Consider the following 18,778-nt stretch of genomic DNA (forward strand, 5'->3'; position numbering starts at 1 on the left):
TACAAGTGGTGAAGACACCGAGTGTTTTCATGGCTTGCATCTCTTGATGCATTGCTTCAAACCATTTTTTCCTTTCACTTGTTGGTAATTCGAGAATGTCCTCATATTTTTGGGGTTCAAGTTGTACATTATATGCTACAGCTTCTCCTACAACGAACATTTGGGGTGGTACTCCCCTTGTTGTTCTTGGTGGAAGTTCTCTTCTCTGTACTATAGGGCTGCGCTCTATAGGCGGTGTTGTTTCTTGTTTTATAGCTTTTGGAGTTATGGAAGGAGTTAAAGGTTTATGCTCCTCATCCTCACTATCTGTTTTTGCTGGTGTATGTTGCTTTGTCAACTCATTTTCTCTTTCCTGCAATATGAGGGGTATGTCTGATGTAGGAAAATAATTCTCCTCTCTTTGGGGTAATAGTTCCTGTTCACAGAAATTAGCTGATCTGGAAATCACTATATTTCGCTTATCTTTAGTTAGAAATCTATACCCTTTTGTGAAAGGTGAATATCCAACACATATGAGTTTTTGAGTTTTAGAGGCTCCCTTCTTTCTTTGGGATTTTGGCAGATGTACAAAAGCATAAGCACCAAAACTTCTGATATAGGATAGATCTGGTGCCTTCCCATACAGCAAGTTATATGGAATGTTATCTACAGATCTACTATATACCCTATTAACCAAATGTGTAGCACATTGCAGTGCTTCCCCCCAGAATACTTGACTTAGCTTTGATTGATTTAGTAAAGCATCTTTCATGATCTGTAGTACTCCTGCCTTTCTTTCTGCAACTGAATTTTCAGCTGGTGAGTACGGGTTAGTAGTCCTATGTTGGATTCCTGTCTTTTCAAGCCAGGATTTCATGGCATTGCTCATGAATTCTCCCCCTCTATCTGTTTGTAATTGCGCCACCTTGTGGTTGAATCTGCGCTCTATCATATGAACCCAATCTCTAAATTTTTGAAATGCTTCCCTCTTTTCTTTCAGTAGGTAACAGAATGTAAATCGAGAGTAATCATCAACTATTAGTAGAAAATATTTTGCTCCTCCCACCGTGGCTTTGAATGGTCCTACTATATCTGCATGAACCAATTCAAAAGGTTTTTGTGATTGTCTGTCACTCTTCTTGTTTACAGGGGCTTTTCGTGATTTTACTTGCTTACAGGTGTGACAATCCACATATTTATTACATTCTTGCACGTTTATACCACGAGCCAATTCAGCTGTTTTTTGTATATATTTGTAATTTATGTGAGCTAGGCGATTATGCCATAGATGTGCACATGCTTTATGAGTTTCTTTGTTTGTGCACAATGCTCTTGCCACCTCAGCCTTAGGAGTGGCTTCTAGGATAAAGAGATTATCTCTCATTGGCACCTTTATACACTTGTCCCCTTTTGTAATATTGCATGTTTTTCCTTTAAATTGTACTGTGAATCCCTCTAGCAATAAGCATGATACGCTTAACAAGCTTTGTTTGAGTGAGGGTACACATAAAACGTTAGATATTACATCATGCAACCCAGGTACATATACTTTACCAGTCCCTTCAACTTTTGCAGATGCTCCATTGGCTAAGCTTACTTGAGTCCTTTCGGAGGGTTTCAAGTTCTTGTACCTTGTTGGGTCACAGCAAATGTGACAGCTGGCGCCACTATCGATCAGCCATTGTCCTTCCTCTGGATCTTGTGTTCTCACCACAGCTACTTTGCCTCGTCCTGCAGTCTTCCCACGTCGTCTTGACTCTTTTGACTTGCAGTAGCGCTGAATGTGAGATGTTGAACCACAACAGTAGCATCTTCGTGCTGCATACACGTGTGGTGCCTCTTCCTTCTCTGTTGTCTTTGCTGTAGATGGATGGGTTCTTTCCCTCCTCCTTTCCTGTGTGTGCTCTCGCCGTTTCTCCTCCTCTTCCAGCAGTCGGCTGGTGATATATGGAAGGGTTAATGTGCTCTCCGGAATCGCCTCCAAGGTCAGAGCAAATACGTCCCAGCTGCTATCTAATGAGCCTAGCACAATTAGTACTTTCTGTAGCTCTGGAATGTTCACTCCTACGTCCTCTAAATCTTTGAGCGTTTTCTTCATGAGACGAAGATGAGCTCGTAAATCACCTCCAGGCTCCAATTTTGTGTTGTATAAGCGTCTGGACAGGCTTATTTTCGAGGCCACAGACTGGCGTGTGTAGATTTCTTTAAGTGCATCCCAACATTGTTTAGCTGTGTTCAAGCCTCGTATGTGCACAAGCAATTCATCGTCCACGCTCAAGCCAATATGAGCTTGTGCCCTCTCATCCTTTTGTAGATTTTCTCCAGTCAAGGGGGTGGGTGTTGCTTCTACTACGGACCATAATGACTCCCTTTTCAGTAGCAGTTGCATCTTATGAGACCATGCTGCATAATTTGTCTCATTTAAACAACATATAGGATAGGGAGTTATCTGTTGAGTTATAGCTGCCGCTCCTCCAGACATTCCTGGTCCTTCATCTGTGTCCGACATTCTCTGTCGCTGTTTTATCTTCAATGCTACTCACTGCTCTCAAGCTTTGCTGCTCTCAGAAGCGCAGGCTGGATCCCATAACCTGTTGTGTTTTGTTTGAAGAATTTAGCAGATGTCCAGCAGAAAGAAGCACAATGAACGAAGTCAGTCCTTCTTTAGAGGTATTTTACTTGAGATGATAAGCAGTAGTAGTAGAAAATAACAGTAGATATACAGCAGTTAACAGCAAACGAACACTCCTACACACGTAACTCTTCACCAACATTAACCCACACCAAGTACTGGCGTTTTTGCCTTATATACAATGTCTCTTATCAGCTACAGCTGTGATGTCTTGCAGCTGTTCTTTTAGTAAGTCTTTCCAGAATCTCAGGGAACAAATGCCGGTTTAACCATACCACGACATTTTCAGCATGAGGGCTAGGTGCTTGTATGAGCCAACAGTCTGATTATTTGCATCAATAACCTGTGCCATCTCAAGCTATCTAAACTGTAACCAGGAAAAATAGCCATTTTAACCAATTTTAAGTCCATACATCAACTCCATTACACATTATAGGCACAACTGGGGATTATTTCAGTGCATGTCTTGATTTTCAGTCATTGTTAAACAGTGAGTTGTTCACTCAAATAGCAGCAGTTCTTGTTGTAGTTAGCACACCATTAGAACCATTCAGTGAAAAAAAAATCTAATGGTCCTAGCATAAGCTAGCTTCACTCGATATTTTTCCAGTTAACTGGCTTTTGCTTTGAGAGTGGCCATTGGGAAATTAATTTGCAGGTTTGTTTCTTCTTTGAAGGAATTTTGTGTCTTGAAGGAAAATGTTGTGATAGTACAAAATATGTATTCCACTTACACACTTTCCTTGCACAAAAGAAGTTCCTCTTCGAACAACCCCTAGGAGTTCGAGACTCATCAGAGTTGGCTTTATTGATCTTATTTCACATGCCTCTCCTATCAGGATATCACTCTGTTACTCTTGGGTCTGTTTTTTTTTTAAAGTAGACTGGCACCAGACCAATTTGAGCTACTGATATGGTCCAGAAAGAAAACTGAAAACATTTTTTGGGGGCCTGCTACTTTTAAAAAAATCCATCTACAATTATATCATTATGTCAGAAATAATTTCTGCTCCCTGCATTGTACTACATACTTTCTAGGCATCTTTGGCTTAATGGTCTTCACCAGGGGGCGGGAGGGGCGACTTCCAGCTGATGGCTATGAGAAGACATGGTTCAGTCAAGGAATCCTATTGAACTGGTCTTCCAACAGAGAAAACACTACAGTCAGGTAGGAGTGAGCTTGTAGAACACTGACGTGTTAGAATAAATGTACAGTCCATCCAAGGAGGACAAGTGAAAAAAGCACCCACCCAGGATTCCAACTGACACTCTTCTCTGTTGATGCCCCTTTATTTTATTTTATTTATTTATTTATTTGATTTTTACCCCGCCCCTCTAGACCATGTCTACTTTAGGGGTCATCTGCTCCTATTTAGTGTTATCTGTGGTCAGGCATTGTTCTATTAACTTGTGCTGAAAAAGCTGCTGCTCAGCCATGACTAATTTTCACTTACTAACTCTATTTCTGTAATGGAGCACATTTATCATAACAGTGTTATTATAATTAAATGAAGTCATTCAAGGTTATTTATGTCTACCACAGGAACAGTGCGGCAGAGATTTTCTACGCCGTTTCCAGGCTGATTTCTGTTTAGCTGCCACAAACAATACAATTTGAACTCTGCTTTGATGTGAAAGAACTAAGATGCAAATTCTTCATTCCGACTCTCGGTGGATATGTATCAACACAGCTTTGTATTGTGTGATTTAAAATAAAAGCTTTTCTTTAAAAAAAAGAGAAAATTCCTGTTTAAATACAGATTTGTAGGTAGACTATCAATATACAGTATGTGAATGCAGCAAAAAAACAACAGCCTTTGCTGTGACAAAATATTTTCAGTCAATACAGTATGTTTGGCATATTTGTGTATTTATTACTTGTGACATTTACATCCCACCTTTCCTCCAAGGAGCTCAAGGCTGCAGGCATGACTTTCCTGCTCCTCCCTACTCTTTCCTCACAACAACATTATGAGGTGGGTCAGGCTAAGAGTGTGCCTGGCTCATGGTTGCCCAATAAATGTCACAGCTCAGGTAGGGAACAGAGTCCAAAGTCCTGCTCCAGCACTCTAATCACCATGCCACGGTGCTTCCATTACCAAAACATGCTAAAACACACTTCATTATACCAGCCTTCGGTTTAATAAAGCTCTCCACTTTCTATCTTCTTCATTCTCACATACATGTTCTGTGTTTCTTTCATAAAAATTATATGAGGCAATCATATTAATGTAATTGGATGCCATCAAGTCAATTCAGAGTTAAGGTGACCCTTTTCACGGAGACAGTACTCAGGCATAGTTTCCATTCCCTTCTTCTGGGGCCATTTTGGGCTTGTGCAGCTTTTCCAAGATCACACAGGCGGGCTCTTCTGGAATGCACAGTGGCGAACTGAACTGCCAGACGCTGGCTCTGAAGCCAGATACCTAACTCACTGAATTATCCAAACTCTAGCCTAAACCTATGGATATTTTTGTGGGCAAAATAGAGCAAATTTTGATTAGAATGCCTCCATAAGTCACCTATTATGCACACAGTTCCTCATGCCTGCCATCCTTCTAGGACTGTATTCAAGTTGTCCTTTTTCTCCCATGCTCTTTTTCACAACAGTCTACCCTGATGCGTTATATCTTCGCTTCCCACCAAGGTCTTCTTTATCTTACCTACCCCACTCAACGAGGTAATCTTTCTCTCACCTCATGAGCCTCGTGGCGCAGTATTTAAACCGCTGTACTGCAGCCAAAACTGTGCTCACAACTTGGGGTTCAATCCCAGGTAGCTGGTTCAAGGTTGACTCAGCCTTCTATCCTTCCAAGGTCAGTAAAATGAGTACCCAGCTTGCTGGGGAGGCAATGTGTAGCCTGCATAATTAACTTGTAAACCGCCCAGAGAGTGTTTGAAGCACTATGGGGCGGTATATAAGCAGCATGCTTTGCTTTGCTTTGCTCATCCCAGTTCTGTTTCCCCTCTTCCTCTTCTTCTTTATTGGCATTTTTCTCCCGGGATCTGAGTGCTCATTCAGCCTTTTCTTAAAATCACTCTCCTTTTCTGCTTACTAGGTAACAGAGCATTCACTTGTCTTTGGGGGCATTATACAGAGAAGCAGTAGTCGCTAACATTTTTTTCTCTGTGCTATGATTCTGGTGCATGGGGAGCTGCCTAAAGGCCCTCCGGAGAAGTGAATATGACCTAATTGCAGCTTCTTTAATGCTAGTTAGGAAAATCTACCATCTACTGACTGAAGGTGGTAGTGAAGGCTTCAGACAGGTCCGAACTAACACAAATCAATTAATCATTAAAAAAAAAAACACCAAATAACCCTGAGGTGCAGCCCTAAGGTCCCTATCACATTCACAAGTTTGAAGTTTTCAGGTTTCACGTTCCTTCATTTATGGTGAATACACACAAACAAAGGGACACATACTTTTTCACTATTACAAATTATAACAGAGATTTAGACATCATATATGATATATGATGATTGATAGACATCATATAACAGATGATACAATCTTTGGAATTATGATAATATATAATTTTAAAGGCTATGGTATATTTTCATATTCTACCCTGTTTCCCAAAATTTATTTGCTTAAATTCATTCCTCTCCCTTCTTCCTTTGAGTACACGTTCGCATCTTTTCAAGACACAGGAAGAATGCTATAAAGCCAAAAATGAATTTATGTCCTTCTAAAATAGTAATGTTAAGAGACCTTTCAAAATGGCTCCCATTACTTTCTGCTCTTGTTTCTGTAAGTTTTCCAAAGTAGTGGATCATCTTAATGCACTCAGCTCTGTAACTATAGTGCCTGGCAGGGAAGCTTTTATGTTGATCTTGTTCCTGAGAGGTTACTGGGCTTTCAGATTGTTACTCAAGATCTGCAGAGAGTTTCCAAAGAAGGCAGATTCTGTATATTGTTTCATTGCTGCACTCACAATATGCAATATTGAACATCACTTTCAATTCTAGGCTCCATAAAATGGATACCCTTTTTAAAACTCGTTGGCTACCTGTTGATACTGAAACTTGAATGTGCCCTTCACATTGGATTTTTAGCTCTAAAACATGACCTGCTTCAACAGATATGCTGAGACACTCAATAAAAGATAATGTGATTGATTTGTGTTTTTCTCTGCCCTGTCCTGTCATCACACACACAAAAAACTTCCCTGCTTTCACTGAGAATTTAGATATCAGAGCAGTGCAGAAAAAAACATCATAAGCACGTCAAATTCAAAATCTAGAACTTGCTAAAAACTTCCTGCCAAAATATCTGGGAAGGTGCCTAGTTTTATTTATTTTTTATGTTAACAAGCATTTAAAAATAGGCATTATGAAATTAAAATTAGAACTTAGTTTGAAAAAAGAAAAGATTTTCTATTTATTCTATTTATTTATTTATTTATTTATTTAAATATAATAAATAAATATATTTGATCTATCTTCTTTGTTTTTTTCTATCTTGAATGATTAATTATTTTTGGATATTGATGTTCTTTTAATTGTTAATTTTGTTTGATGTACGCTGTCCAGAGTAGTTGAATAACTAGATGGGTGGGATATAAATAAATAAATAAATAAATAAATAAATAAATAAATAAATAAATAAATAAATAATACATACATACATACATACATACATACATACATACATACATACATACATACATACATACATACATACATACATATTTTAAAATTTTCCAACATGAGCATCCTGGTATAAGAGTTGTAATCTGAATTTACATGTGTTTAGAAGTTTCATTGGGCATAGAAAAGTGAGCTAACTATCACAACATAACATTCTAGCCATGTGCACAGTTGTGTGAGGAAAAATGTCATTGACTTTAATGCAATTTACTTATGAGTAAACTCAAGTAACTGTAACAATATACTCCTATGAATATTTAAACAGGCCTAATCCCCACTGAACTCAATGAGATTTCGTTCTGGATAAATATGCATAAGATAGTGTGGCATGAATGTAATTTAAAATCATTGAGATTTAAACATCAGTTTTATAGTCAATACTTCAATTTGTACTACTTTATGTTGAGCACAATTGCATTTTTCACTTTCATCTTTGGAGTTCTTGAATTTTTCTTATCAGCCCATCTCATGTTATTCAGCAGAACTGCCCCCTTTGGAATATGCTGATTGTGCACAGAGTTACCTGAAAGTAATTCCCACTGGATTCAGTGTAGAGTGACTTTATCTGCGTAAAAAAATCACAGGCTTTGACTGAATATCTGTTTTAGTGATGGAACTAAGAAGCAGTGTCAGATGACTGTGTATGATTATTAAGGTAGCATGAAAGTGAGGTTATTGTGAAAGTTGGTTAGAATCACCTTGTGATCTAATTCAAGAGGCAAGCTCGTCTTTTTAAAATATATATATTGGGTTTGCCTGTTACAGTGATACAGATTTAGACCCAACCACACTGACCATTTGTTCAGCTGTCCTCCCACCCATAATACTGGTACTGCATCCCAATATCCACATGACACAAGGCTTAAACTAGTCAACAGAATCAAAAGGAGACAAAAAAAAAACACCCCACTTTGTATTCGCGAAGGCTTTCACGGCCGGGATCAAATGGTTGTTGTGGGTTTTTCGGGCTTCTTGGCCGTGTTCTGAAAGTGGTTCTTCCTAACGTTTCGCCAGTCTCTGTGGCTGGCATCTTCAGAGGACAGCAAACTGTGCTCCTCTGAAGATGCCAGCCACAGAGACTGGCGAAACGTTAGGAAGAACCACTTTCAGAACACGGCCAAGAAGCCCGAAAAACCCACAACAACCAAAAACCCACTTGCTTTCCAGTGTGGTTCTGCTTTGCTCCAGGACATGACCTGCTGTAGTGGTCTCCAGTGCTATGCTGATGCGTGCATTTTGTGGCTGTATCTCATTTGATGCCATTTTCTTATGCTGCTCAGTCACACACACACACACACACACACACACACACACACACACACACACACACCCCTCCATGACTTACTGTCACTCCTGTTCAGTTTTCTTGAGATGTTAGTGTTCTACTTTTTTTACATTTTTTTTTGTTAAATGTTATCACTTCTGTGCAAAAGTGTTAACATAAAAATAATAAAGATTAGAACCCACTTCAGCAACAACATGAAGGTTTGAGAATGGTGGGTGGGTGAAACAAAATAAAGAGAAGTGGTAGGGAAAGAGCAGAGAAGATAGGAAAAGGGGATCACAATCCATGCTTGGAGTAAGACATCCGAAAGCAATTCTGGTTGTGCATGAATAGGTGTACCAGGTCCACTCGTCCATCCAGCAGCTAAGACTCTCCCTGTGTGTGGATGCCAGTACTATGATGATCAATTCACATCTGCAACAACAAAATGCCAGAGCAATGGGAAAAAAACTAGAAGGACCAAGGATAACATTGTGGTGTAGGTGAGCCCTTTGTATAGGAGAGAGAGCATCGAGAGTATTTCTTGCTGCACAGCACACATGCTTCATTTTACCTGTTCAAAGGCTTTGTCGGATTTCTGTAAACCGGAGACATTGAAATAAATGGCACTTCCCTATCTGAACTTCAGTAGGATGCAGATTAGACTCAAGTGCTGTGGAAAAGTTTCACCTTGGCGCAAAGTACTTCAGATTCATCCTCTGAACCTTCACTCAGGGACCTTTCTACTGACAGACTAAACAAGACAGAAGGAGAAGGAAGAAATTACCCTAAACATTCCAAAAATCCCAGACAAGGCTGCTGTGTAGGACTCTTAAGACAATGAGAAAGCACACACATTTCAAAGCAGAAGGCAATCGTTTTTGATTTTGCATTACTTTATTCATAAAGTCTGACCCAAGTTAGTGGAATTACCATACTTATTATGTGTTTTATCTTTTGCTTTCAGCTGATCAGTGACTTTCAGATTTGTGTCCCAATGTCTCTTTCTGCATTTTCCTCTTCCCTCTTTTATGTTTTTCTTCCCCCATACTTATATAAGTGTAGGAAAAGCAAATATATCTCAGAGGAGTTGAAACAGCACAGTCTTTCTTGTTCATTTCAGAAAAGAAGATGAAGCACACAAGGAAGAAAAAAAGTAGCATATGCTGAGGGAAAGTGCAGAAGTGGGGATGGTGGTTAGAAATTGGATGCTTCCTTTCAGCTAAAAGGTTGTGGGAAACCAACCATCATTCCGAATTAAAGCAGGCCAGGATACAGAAATCAGGACTGTGCTGAAATATATTAACAATTGCAGAAAGCAATTAGTTCTCATTGCTTCTAACTTAGATCTTCAGTAACAGTGTTAGATATAGACTTTCTTAATTTTTTTAAAAAAATTATAACACTCCCATTCACCTTGCCTCCCTACAAAACTTCTGATCTGAAAACCCCCATTTCTGAAATGTAGTGCCTTTCATGCTATTAATTGTGTGGTCCTGTGCATGTCTATGGGAAATTAATACTCTTTGAACTGGGTGGGACTTACCTCTGGCATTGTGTAGCGGATTGTAGAGGATCAGCATACTCGGTGTTCTCCACCCACCCCTGCATCTACACAGGTTCTCATTCTAATGAAGAAGGAGCTGGGGCTTGATAACTACAAAATAAGGAGCTGTATTATGCATTTTGGGGTATGTGGAATGCCCTGACAATTTTATGCAAGTCTTATGAAAGGTCTTCAGTATCACCTTGCTGTGACTCAGAATAGGAGGCGGGACAGGGATTGCTGCATTGCTGCCTTTGAGCGTGCAGCTGCTGGAGGAGGTGGAGAAGGGAAGTCTGTGCTCCTGCTGTGACTGATGAAATTACCAAAGAGGAGGAGCGGTGCGTACGCCAACTACTGAGTGGGGGGATCCAGCCAGAAGGGTGAGGGACAAGACCACGGAATACCTGGTTGCCAGTACAATGATCCAGCATGCTCTGACTATCTGGATTTATGCCCATCTCTATTTCTAGTATTTTGGAGCACTTTTCATTTTTCTGTGGGAGTAAATAGCAGTCATTCATTCATAAGGGATAATATTCAAAAGTTAACAGGAACAAAGCTAAAGTGGATGAGTGGTCTATTGAAGAAGGGACACAGAGAAGCGCAGTCACAGAACCTTTTTTGGAGAAGGACTGATGATGTCATCAAGTGGAGAAATGTTTGTAAATTTGGAGGTTGGAGGAGATAGATGTTTGGTCTGGTAGTGTTGACACCTGATCCTTTAGATACAGGTATGTTAAGTTCAGATAGAGCGAGCATCACCTTGTAAATTTTAGGAATACAAGATGCTGCCTTATATCACTTAGGCCATGATCACACCAGGCAAATGTTCCCCTGTTCTAACTATAGATTTCATACCTTTGTTGTACTGAATCATGGCCACATGGTATGTATACCCAATTTGTTTCAACATTACCAATTCGTTTTCTCCTATTTGAAACATTAGGGCCGGCAACACTTTATTTTGTTTTCTGTTCATTATTATTATTATTATTATTTTACCTATATACCAATGTATGGGAAGGGGTTTCTGTTTGGTAAAATTTCCTCTGTTACACTGGTGCCCCTGGAAGAATTGCATTGAATTCGGTGGTCTCAGCATCCTCATCAAGAGCTGTGTTGCTTGCCAGACAGTAGGTGGAGTGATGCAACACCTACCAATGCCCTGGCATACCTGGCCATTGACATAGGTTTACCTACATATCGACATACTGGCAACCAAAAAGTTTTTTGTTTTTTTTTAATTTTTATAGCACAGCAGTAATGGCGGCTGCCTTCTCTGGTGACTTGGCTTCAGAAAAGAATTGATTGGGTTGTGTACACATGTCATACCACTAAGGAATATATCAATACACTGATGGAATGAAATAACAGAAGCCTCCTGGTAAGAAGGAAATAAACTGAAGTTACTGCAGTTACTCACTGCTGGCTGGGTAACTGATTTGATAATGGCCATGTGTCGTGTGAATGGAAATTTCTACAACAATCTAACAGGGGTATAGGGAACATTTGCTTTGTGTGCTCATATACTTTGACTCTTGACCCATCGAGTCTACTGTTGTTACAACTAAGTGCCAGTAGGGCCATAGATACCTATTAAAGCAAGGATCTTTCCTTGCCTTATCTCAGAACCACATTCATCCAAATATTAACAATGTCTGACACCACCACCACCAAGTTTCCAAATTCAGATAAGAGTGCATGTGTACAAGATGGAATAGTGGCTTTACAGTTGATCAAAGATGCCATTCTATGTGTATGTAACTATAATACTGCCTGAATTTTTAGATTCCCTTTTTATGTGTGGCTATAAGGCAAGGGTAAGCAACAGTAGCCCTCCATATACTTTTTGATTTAAAATCCAGTAATCCTTCACTATTGGGTGAGTTGGCTAAGGCTGCTGATGGCTGCTGGAGAACAAAGACATCTGCAGGACCACAGGTGAACATTCCTTTATTTATGATAAGCTCCTGCACTTCAACATTCACCATTGAAGTGGAGGCTAACTATGACCTTTGCAAATAGTTACCCCAGTAAGTGAGTTAGGGGACGGATTCTATCACCTTCTCAGTTCCAGATCTTTAACTTTCTTAGTGGTTCCCATAGACATATCTGGACAAGATAGGGACCAGCCTAAGGGTAAATGAAGATCATATATATATATTGTAAATGTCCCTAGATTATTTTGGGTACTATGGAAGAAAATAATCTGGCTGCCCAAACCTGCACTCACTTTACATGGCTGCCAAAACTAACATGTTTTCAGTTGCAGCCTGTAGAATGTGAGGATGGGGAAGATATGGCCCTTCAGCTCCCATCATCTGTCATTACTCACATCATCTATAATCACTGGCTATTCAAGTTACAGCTGATGCAACCTGTTGTCCCACAACATCAAGGAGGGCAATGTATCCTCCTCAGAAAAGCTGAATGAATATAATTTAGATTCTTTTTTTCACTCTTGGGCTTTTCAAAATATTACAGGGCTCCTGAATTTCTAACTCACAAAGAAACTGACAACTGGGCTATACTACCACTATATGAGTCATGCCATAAATCCACAATCCCTCCAACAAAGGTTTGATCCTGAGCTCTTAATTTTGGAAATTTGTTGTGTTGTTCTATATAATTCCTGTAGCAATTTTAGCAAATTTTCCCAACTCTGAGCAAAGACAGGACAGATTGGTATGATTTTTGAGACTAAATTATGGCCCAAGTGTCACCTGACTGGGATTACCAACTCATTTTAAGTTCTCTTGTATTTGTTACTGTTTTGTTAAGAAGAATACAACCTAGGTATCAATCCCATGGGATTTGCAGCCATATTCAAAGTCAGTTGATTTAAATCCATCATTTTTGATGTTTTATTTGTCCTTGTTATATAAAACCTTTGATATGAAAGAAAAATATAAACCAACTTGCCTCATAGGCATGCAGTATTTGATAGAGCTACTCAAAGGATAGAAGTACAATTCTTTAAATAGAAAGATGTGAGTCTGTATAAATAACGTTTGTCCAATCAATTGATCTAGGTAAATCCAAAAATGATACTTTTTGAGTGTCAGTTACAGGCTATACCAGCAAGTACTTTACACTGTCATCCTCTCCAGATTTCTGATGTAGGTCCAGGAAAGGTATTTGATGTGGATTCCAAAGATTTTGTGGACACCTTGGCGAAGATCAATAGCATTAGTTCAGGGTTGTTGTTTTTTTGTCTAGAAAGGACTTCTATATGAACCGATGGCCCTCTGTCATCTTCTAAAATAGTGTAAGCGCCAAGAATGTTTTAATTGAAAAGTATCAAAACAGACCAGCAAAATTAGGGCCCCTGAACTGAACCTTGCAGTTCAGTCTACATTGCATTCATTTGCAACCTAGATTGCTTTTTGTTTAATCTAAATTTCATGGATATTTTGTTTACCAGCTGTTTAGGGCCTTAACAAGACATATTGATTGTATTACCTGAAATAGCTTGTGTGTCCTGCAGACCCATCCCACTTGACAGGTGGTCCCTCTCCCATTCTCTCATCCATGAACTCAGCATGGGATGGTTGATACAAAGAAGTTTACTGCCGCTTGATCAGTGGTCTCAACAAAGTCTTGGACAGGTGCTTCAAACAAAGATTCAACTGTGGGGATAATTAACTTCAATAGCCCCTGTCTTAGCCTTTGCCTGCTCCATCATCAACCCCCATGTTAACTACATTGAGGTTTGGGGATCTTGACTCTTCCCTACTAGTGCATGCAACAAGGCACCAAAGCCGGATGCTGAGAGTAGCAAGGGCCAGTATGTCCACAGCGAGAACAGGGGACAATAGATCTGGGTCTGCTGTTGCTGCTGCTGTTGCTGGAACGACCTCTGGTGCTCTTTCTGTCTCTTTGTCTGCCAGCATCACAGCAACACTGGAGTCAATTCCACTGCACTCATCCCTGGTTGGAAGTGGTGTCCCTATCTATCTCTACCCCGGTATCTCAAATGGTAAGGCTATATAGGGCAGCAGCATTTCTCACCGCTCCTTTGGGCACCCTCTACTCAACCAAGGCCCCAGTCCATGAATCTTCCTTTATTTCATAATCTCTTTTGTGCTTCAGCTCTGGGGGTTCTTCTGTGTTAGATGCCTCTTCTAGCTTCTCATAGGCATTGCCTCAGGTTCCTCCCAGTCTGAGGAATCTTCCTTCTCACTTGCCTTCTCTCCTTCTATCCTTTCCACCATCTTTTCCTGGGCTCCTTCTACAGTATATCTCTCACATCCAACCCTGCGTCTCTGTCTCCTCTCTCCTCTATGGGGCACTGTTCTTTTCCTCCACCTGCTTCATTGTCTTGCTGACTTCTCCCACCTCCCTCAGCTGCCTCTTTACCAGATTGGATTTGCACATCCCTAGCTCTGCTCACCTCAAGGCCCATACAGTGTACAGTGGTGCCTCGACTTACGAACTTAATTGGTTCCGGAACTCCAGTTGTAACTCGAAATGGTTGTAAGCCGAAGCACCATTTCCCATAGCAATGCACTGAAATGCAATTAATCCATTCTGGCCTAAGAAACAAATCACCAAAAAACCACAAAAAACACCCCCCTGCAAGACCCATTGGAAACGCAATTAATCCGTTCTGGCTGAAGGGAAAAAAGAAAAGAAAAGCAAACAAACCGTGCAAGACCCTTCAGAAATGCAAAAAAAAGAGCAGAAAGCAAATAAACCATGCAAGACCCATCAGAAATGGGGGGAAAACCCAGCAAAGAGCAAACAAACACCACAAGAGTCATCAGAATGGGAAAAAAACCCAAAAAGCAAACAAACCCCCCAAGACCCTTTGGAAATGGGGGAAAAAAAACCAAAAAACAAATAAACCCTGCAAGACCCATCACAGCAAAGAAACATAATCCCACCACCCAGCCCAAAACCACGCTGCAAAACCCACCCAGAACAGTTTTTAAAAAGCAGAAAGCAGCACCTTACCTTACCAGGCAGTCTGAAGCCTCCTCCGATTGCACTCACTCTAACCGTTGGAGTGAAAGAGTTACAAAGAAGCAGCCTCTTAGCCTACCAACAGTTAGCAATTTGAATTCCTCACCTTTTCCCCCTGCCTTTTTCTGGTTGTAACTCGAAGCTCCCGCCACAAGTTGAAGCAAAATTTTGCAGTCAGAGCTGGCCATAACTCGATATGGTCGTAAGTTGGGACGTTCGTAAGTCGAGGCACCACTGTATCCTGGAGCTGTGGTTAGATGGCCTACTAGGCCCACCCACCGCAGTGACCCCTCCTCACAGCTACAAAAATTTTGGGAGTGCAGCCATCTTAGTGAATTATTTAATTGTTTGTAACTGCATCATCATCATCATCATCATCATCATCATCATCATCATCATCATCATCATCATCATTATTATTATTATTATTATTATTATTATTATTATTATTATTATTATTATTATTATTATTATTATTATTATTATTATGCTGAACTTCTCCCAACAAGGGATCCATATAAGATTGTAAATCTCTTGATATCATTGTATTCCTTCAAATCCTTTTAGAATTTTTTTTCTTGTCCTAGTTTTGTATCAGGTTGTGAAACATTCTGTTTTCTTCCTGCTTAGAAATTCATGTGAATTTTAACACATTGCAGTAATGTCCACGTCTATTTACAGATTTCCTTAATTTTTGCCTTTTTCGTTGCCTGTGTGTACTTTTCAGTTGTGCACATTTCACTCATTTGCATTTCCAAATGTTCACGCTCATTTAGTGAACACTTTGTTGCCCCAAAATGCCCTTGAAGTTTCTCAGATCTGCAAATTCTAGAGGTATAATAATGAATTAATTCTTGAAATGGATCTCAAGGAGTGTAAAAAAGCAATTTTCAATGATATCGATGATACCAACAGAAGTGTTTTGAATCCATACCAAATATAGTCATAATAGATTTTTGCAACAAAAACAAGTTGGATCTTCCATTTACAGTGCATATCTGTCCTGTATTCTAGAAGCCTCGGTGTAGAAGCAACCAGTCCAAAGTATTATCCAACTTTCGAAAACAAATGGAGGTTTCTTGATGTTAGGGTCTCCTGAGATGAAAACGTATTCCCTAAAGAGTCATGCAACAGAACTCCCCCTTCTGTAGTGAAATAAGGGCATTTTGCATTCAGTATCCATTTCTGCAGCAACCGTTTTCTGTGTATGATATGACTTTGTTGGAAGTATCACTGTTACAACTCAGGTACCTAACAACACTGTTAAAAAGCACTCTTGGGGATTCAGCATAGATTTTAGTGGATCACTTTTCTACCAATTTATCAAATGCTATGCACCGTATGCCTTTTGACAGTACACAGAGCTGGCAAATGTTATAATGGAACAGAATAACAATGATGAGCCGTACATTTATGGCACTTATAAAAAGAAGTCCTGGATTGATAGATCGGAATGACAGTGTTGGCAGACCTGAATCTAAGCATCTGTACTAGATACTTAGTAATCAGAACAGTGGAAGAGCTCCCAAATGCTTAATGCCAAAAAAATCTTTCGTAATGTCTTTCTGAATCCTGGTGCCAAGATAGTGCCGAATAATTTCCATCTTGTCACTCACATCTCTCTTTGCATCTGCTTTCGCAACATGCGAACAGTGACCTAGTACAATATGCTTTGATTAATTAATAAGGGAAAAGCTGTTTGAGAGATGACTAGCAAGGAGGGGGGAAGCTCTCCAAACACAAGACAATCCATATTGCCCAGTTTTTCTTTGGGGGACAGGATTTGAAGAAAGCAGGGACACAACATTTTACTGCAAGAAATTTCATGCTACAGGATTTGGGGAGTATCAGCATTACTCAATGGGATTTACATAAGTTTGACTTATTGAATCAGAAAACAATTCGATGGGTCTATTCTTAGCAGTAGCAAGAGGATTTGTATGAGTAATGCAGTAATCCTAGTAACATGGACATGGGAGTAAGCTTCTTAGAATACAGTGAAATTTTCTTCTGAGTAAACATGCATATAATTACACTGCAAATCAGATAATATTAATTATTCAGGTGCACTATATGTCCCTTTGAAGCTACATCTTGATATAACTTGTTTTATTCACTTTTATGTCTTGTTTATTATTTGTTTGATTTATTAATCCCCCAACTCTTCCTCATAAATAGCCCAGGACAGCTAACACAAACACACACAGGACAGCATTTAACTTTATTAAAGCTATAACTTCAAGATAGGAATTTATAATACTGAAAATAATGTATCATATTCCAAGACTGTGAATACTAGACACCTTGGACTTAGCATGGAAACTGTGTGTTTACTTGTTTTTTTAAAATTGATTTTTATCCATTTAAATTGTCTGTAACATCAATACCATCTTCAGCCGCTCACCAACAATCAATTTAAATGCATCTATAGCTGAGAGTACCACCTAAAGTTGCTAGGTGGCAGTTTACCCTAACCACAATATAACTATTAGTCAGGATAATTGCTCCTATTCAAAGAAGGGTTCTTTAGGAAAACATTTTGAGAACAAAACAACCAGTGAAAGTTTAAATGTGAGTAACAATAAGCCATAGAGCAACAGAAAGAGTTGGAAAGGGTGCCTCCAGAGCTGTTGGATAGGGTGCCTCCAGAGTAGGATAGACGCAAAACAGGAAGTAAAATGAGTGACAGTTGCATCCAAAATAAGTGGGACTCTTGAAGAAGAATTTACAAGACAGGAGATAACAGAGTAGGAAAGGTTGCAACCAGACCAAATGAGCCTTCATAGCAAAAACATACAATTCATGATGCCAACTGGGTGACATCTTTGAAGGGAAAAAGAACATTGGTTAGGATAGCATTGGAAGAGAAACATAATTGAGAAAGCAGAAACAGCCCATAAACCAAGTTTGAGGGACACCTCAATCCAGAATTCCAGCAGGGGCACAATCCTGCTCTGGTCATGAAAGGCAGTTCTGCCTTATGATGGACTACTATCCACCACAGTTAATGGATTTCCAGTGGGAGAATGGTTGTAAGTACTAGCTGCTCTGGTGTCCTACCTGGGGGTTTCTAGCAGCATGCTTCTGGTAAGTTTTGGGGATGTTGAACTAAATGGACTTTAAACATGATCCCACAGGGTTATTGTGAGAATCTTCAGATAAGCAGCAATCATTTCTGAAAGGGAATTTCAAAAAGCATATACTGTTTCCTTTCAACCAATGACTGAAAGGAATGTCTTCTTTCAGTAAATATAAGAATCTCATGTCCCTCTTCAAACTTGCTTCCTTCCATAATTTTTATTTCAAAGTTGAAATAACACAACACAAAACCAATCAAAGAATTTGTACATTTGGGGCAAATGATTTCAATCTTCACCTGGTTTTATATGAATTATAAAGTAACTCAGAAATAAAAGAAGAAGAATAGGTATGCTACTGCACGTCACAGGATGAGAAAATACGGTAACCTGCATACTAAGAAAGTAATAAATATAATGTCCACGCCTATTTCCAAATAAAAAGACACTTTTTAATATGCAAAGTGTTCCCCCGTGCTCTAGAAACCATTCAGTATATAGAAGCAGGGTAGAATAGGTGTCAGATTGGTGGCGTATGAGCAATGTTATTTACAGTTGCAATCCTGACCTCAGATAGTAAGACCACTGATTTTATTGGATCTACTGTATATCTGAGTAAAAATACTACAATTACATCACAAAATTCCTTGGACATGTCACACAC

The sequence above is a fragment of the Pogona vitticeps genome, chromosome 1 (assembly GCF_051106095.1).
Source record: "Pogona vitticeps strain Pit_001003342236 chromosome 1, PviZW2.1, whole genome shotgun sequence".
Classification (NCBI taxonomy): domain Eukaryota; kingdom Metazoa; phylum Chordata; class Lepidosauria; order Squamata; family Agamidae; genus Pogona; species Pogona vitticeps.